Source organism: Procambarus clarkii, chromosome 82 (assembly GCF_040958095.1).
Source record: "Procambarus clarkii isolate CNS0578487 chromosome 82, FALCON_Pclarkii_2.0, whole genome shotgun sequence".
NCBI classification, from domain to species: Eukaryota; Metazoa; Arthropoda; class Malacostraca; order Decapoda; family Cambaridae; genus Procambarus; species Procambarus clarkii.
Genome location: NC_091231.1, coordinates 9,009,168 through 9,014,608, shown reverse-complemented (window position 1 = coordinate 9,014,608; position 5,441 = coordinate 9,009,168).

Sequence of the window (5,441 nt, the reverse complement as noted above, 5' to 3'; positions counted from 1 at the left end):
GTTGATGGGACGACGACATTTCGGTCCGTCCTGGACCATTCTCAAGTCGATTGTGAAGAGGAGGTAGAGACAGGCAATAAATAGGCAAGAGAGAGCTGAGGAGGAAAGTAAGGTGTAGGGGATAGTAGTAATAATGAGAACTGCAGAGGGCCTATTGGCCCATACGAGGCAGCTCCTATTATAACCACTGAATGAGAAGGAGATAGTAATAGGAATAAGAAGAGGATAGCAAGGGAGCGTAGGAGAAGACAATGAACAGAAAATGGGGAGAAGAGAGAAGGAAAAGGAAAGAGAAAGAAAGATAAATGGAAGGGGTAAGCTTATGTTAAGTCACGTCTGTTAGAAAGATTAGAGCATTTGAGTATATACTGTGAAAGGGAAGAGTCCACAGCAACAAAGCCAGGACTCAAGTTCATGTTGGGTACATTGTGTATCAGAGCCGATTCTACAAGACGGCGTCTGTGTAGAGTAGAGGCAGGAAAGATTATTTTGGAGGAAGACCACTCAATGGGATGATTAGAATCCCTCACATGGCAGAAGAGAGCATTGTTAGTGTCTGCAGACTTAACACTTCTCTTGTGTTCTTTAAGTCTGTCATTCAGTGTACGGCCAGTTTCGCCAAACTATTGGAGAGGACAAGATGAACAGGAAATAGAGTAGACACCAGCAGCATTAGAAGCAGGAGGAGCAGTGTGAACTAGATTGCTACGAAGTGTGTTAGTTTGTCGAAAGGCGAGTTTAATGTCAAGAGGACGAAAAGGTATTGGTAAAAGTTTTGAGTTCAAATATGAAGGGAAGGCATAGTACAGTGCTACTAGTGTTGGAAGCAGGTTTAGGATGAAAGAAATTTCGTTTAGCTTGAGAGTAGACAGTTGATTTGCATTTCATCAACTGTGCCTACTCTCAAGCTAAACGAAATTTCGTTCATCCTAAACCTGCTTCCAACACTAGTAGCACTGTACTATGCCTTCCCTTCATATTTGAACTCAAAACTTTTACCAATACCTTTTCGTCCTCTTGACATTAAACTCGCCTTTCGACAAACTAACACACTTTGTAGCAATCTAGTTCACACTGCTCCTCCTGCTTCTAATGCTGCTGGTGTCTACTCTATTTCCTGTTCATCTTGTCCTCTCCAATACTTTGGCGAAACTGGCCGTACACTGAATGACAGACTTAAAGAACACAAGAGAAGTGTTAAGTCTGCAGACACTAACAATGCTCTCTTCTGCCATGTGAGGGATTCTAATCATCCCATTGAGTGGTCTTCCTCCAAAATAATCTTTCCTGCCTCTACTCTACACAGACGCCGTCTTGTAGAATCGGCTCTGATACACAATGTACCCAACATGAACTTGAGTCCTGGCTTTGTTGCTGTGGACTCTTCCCTTTCACAGTATATACTCAAATGCTCTAATCTTTCTAACAGACGTGACTTAACATAAGCTTACCCCTTCCATTTATCTTTCTTTCTCTTTCCTTTTCCTTCTCTCTTCTCCCCATTTTCTGTTCATTGTCTTCTCCTACGCTCCCTTGCTATCCTCTTCTTATTCCTATTACTATCTCCTTCTCGTTCAGTGGTTATAATAGGAGCTGCCTCGTATTGGCCAATAGGCCCTCTGCAGTTCTCATTATTACTACTATCCCCTACACCTTACTTTCCTCCTCAGCTCTCTTGCCTATTTATTGCCTGTCTCTACCTCCTCTTCACAATCGACTTGAGAATGGTCCAGGACGGACCGAAATGTCGACGTCCCTTCAACTTCTAGTGTGTGGTCTGGTCAACATACTTCAGCCACGTTATTATGACTCATCGCCTGCAGATGGATGTATATATTGTAATGTAACTATGAATTTATAAGAAACAGAATTTGCCGTGTTAGTACTGTACCTAAAATAACAGGCTGCGAGTACCACAAGAAAGAACTACAGTATGACTAACTACCCAACTTTAATAAAGATATCAGATTTGCATCGACCTAATATTTCCATACTTGGCTTATTGATGTTGAAATGGTACTGTATTGTTAATTTGTAAAAGGATGTACATATGAGGAGTTAACAGACTTTTTAAAATTAATATGAAAGACAAATAGTTGAGAAATTGGTTTTTGACTTGCATAAAAAGAGGAAAAAACTTTATATTTAAAGAACAGATTATTGGGGGGGGGGTAGAAAGCCCCACATTCTTAACACAGTAGTTCCCAAATACCCATCACACAATATACAATAAATACCTATAAATTAATAAGCTATTTCCTTCATATATCATGATACAGTATTTAAAAAAAAAAAAAACTTTACCTGTACATGCAATAATGCACGTACGGGTGCATCGTGAAAGTAGTAATGTGATGGGTAACAGGGAGGCGGCTCGCTGATAGAACATCTCGGTTATAAAACAGAGGCATTATCTGTAAATAAAAGTCGATTGGGAGTATTCACTACCAGCCTTTTTTTTATACATTACAAAACCTCAACATGTCCAGATTAATATGAAGTCAAATCCACTTTTACTATAAACATGCATCCCAGTGGGCGCAGTAATGATTGTTAAATCGGTCACTTCAAAATTGTTATAATGCTATGTTGAATTGTGTAATCATTACATTCAATCAATGTAAAGTAGTTGCTGCCTGATAGCCCTGAATTGTCATCAGAAGGGTTCATAATTCCCACACGACTCTGGGTTGAAGGCACCAACCCAGCAGACGGCATGGAGGCAGAAGGAATAAGCATCACCACATGGCAGAGACAATGTACAACCCTCGAACTTGCACGTGGCGAGAGTGGGTTCAGCAGGGATATCTATTGGACCACCGAACCAACATGAGAGTTTCGGGGTCTATATGGAATGGCACAGCAGGAAGACCAGGCACTGGGATCGCTATGCCAGAACTCCGGAATAGGAAAGAGGTCTCCAAAGAAGGGAAGCCTTTGTATCAAAAGGCGAATGGGACAGTCTTGGACAATGGAATGGGTGTAAGTAGGCCAACACAGCTCACCTGAAGCTGATAAGGCTGACCTCGGTGTGCCTTGGTTAGGTTGTGTGAATGCCAATGCACCCCGCCAGCCAAAAATCACTGACCTCATGGAAGCTGGAAAGCCAAAAATAGATGGACTTGCCCAGGGTGAGGACGACCACAAGCAAGGAAGCCCTCTAAGGTAGTGAACCCCCATTCACTACAGGCAAAAGAACCCTGGTAGTGCTAGGGAGCTCAGGGGAAAGGAAACCCTGTGCACATGCATCTCCTAGCACCCTATCCTTCTGGCTCACACAGCACAAACATGCACTGCAACAGCCAAAGGCAAAAAAAAGCACCACTTGCCTGAAGCAGAACATGGGAGCCAGAAAGATAGAGCATCTAACACTGCCTACCATCAGAAAAGAACAGAGTGGAGCAGCTGGCTGACTCGGTCTGCCTCCCTCCTCTTCCCCAAATTACAGGAGAGGTGTGGGGCAAATGACCTTGCACTAGTTTCATGAATTTTCTATCAAATGTTTAGTGTTGAGAGAGTTCTTTTAGCAGTTTTGAGGCATTGGTCGTTCTAACCAGCAGTGCTCTGTTTTATTCGCTGATTTTCTGGGGGCTTTCCTGGTAATGGTGGACATGATTAAAATTCAGACAATTCAATCATAGTACCACTGCTCTGTTTGTCCCTCTTTAGAAGGGGCCAGGTTTCATGGTCCCCAATAGGCCTAAAAACTGACTGATAGCACCTAGTAGTTTAGCACTATATCAGCATTGTACCTTCAGGGAGCCACACAGGGCTCCCTCTAGAAATTATGCGTAAATACTTTTATATACTTCACATATTGCAATATACTATACAACTATATATTTCACTATAAAAAGAACTAAATATGAGTTTTGTACATGGATCTATCTGCATATTAATGCAATGGTGAGACTGATGTGAACTCTAACCTTTTAGTAGCTCCCTGGGAATCAATATTAGCTTGAGTGGTAGTCTCATAGGTAAATGATTTTGCTGCACATGGGTATGGATATACCCTTCAGAAGACAGCAAGACCATGGCTTGTTGAGGTTCCCCCCTAGCCAAGGGAAAGACACTTGCTCATAGCCATAAGATCACCCAATTACAGGCCAGACTCAAAGGGTACGTATCCTGACTGAGCGAAGGCATGGTGGTGGTGTGAATAATCAAAGATGTCCATACCCTGTTCACTCCAACTGTGAATTTAATAAATAGAAAAATATTATTTTGGAAGTGTATACACTCGCTAAGTTGTTAAACTGTGGGAATGGTCTCGGCTGGGCTCGATGCAAATTGATAATGCCACCTGTTCCTTTATATTTTAAATAAATTGTGTTCCAGCATTAGTTTGTCAGCCATCATTTGTTTAAAACATATTTATAGGTTGAATAAGTAAAGCTTACAGCTTTTTATAACCTATTATATCAAATTGTGCATATGAAGCATGGAAATTTAATCCAAATGTGAAATTCATACATTGGTGATTGTTTAAATAATTTATGAGTCGAGATGTTTTATTTCTGAATGCAGTACTGTAAACCTAAATTTTATAGGTACGTAAAATATTTTTCTAAAATTAATGTGAAGCTTTGTAATTGCATAAATTGTATTTGCATACAGACAAAATATTTTTCCTTGAAGTCACTAATTATCAAAAGAAGGCACCAGGCCAGGAAGACTATGTAGCACCATCAGTGTTACTGGATATTCAAAAGATGCTAAATATCACTTAGGATGCCAATATGAGAACAAAAGTACATATACTGTACATATGTTGGCTGATATGAAAGGTATCGGATTCACCCAAGATTTTATCAAGAGACAAATGACCTTGAGGGACATTTGGAAAAGAGACATATACAAGCATACTGAAAATCGGGACATTCTACAAGGAGATGCATGAATAAAAAGAACAATGCAGGTCAGACAAGGAGGAGTAGGGCAGCTTTCCATCATGTGCCCAAGGATATGGATATGATGCATGGTTAGGTTATGCATGTATGGCCAATGCATAAACTTAACCAGAGCCATTTCCCACTGCTGATTACAGTAGTAGAAGGAAGGCCAAGGGAAAGGGCTACCTATAAGAGTGTGCAGTTTGTTACAGGTAACACCAGACCTGCCAATGGTCTCAGAATGAACAATGAATGACAGGGGTAGAAATGTGAATAAGGAATACCTTTTCAGGGAAATAGGACAAGTGTAGATAGGCTTCTACACTTGCCCAGGTGCAGCTCTCCTGCGTGGACAAGCAGTGGATAACCTTTGCTTGTTGACTTTTCTTTGGAGAGTTGTTTCTCTGTTCAGTCTTGGGGGTTTTTAGCCATTAACTACCAAGTGAGGTTTGTTTTGTGATGCCTACCTTTCTGGGTGCCAAACCCCCATCAATGGCAGATATGGGATAACCCATATCTGCCATTGATGGGTGCATCAAAGGGGTT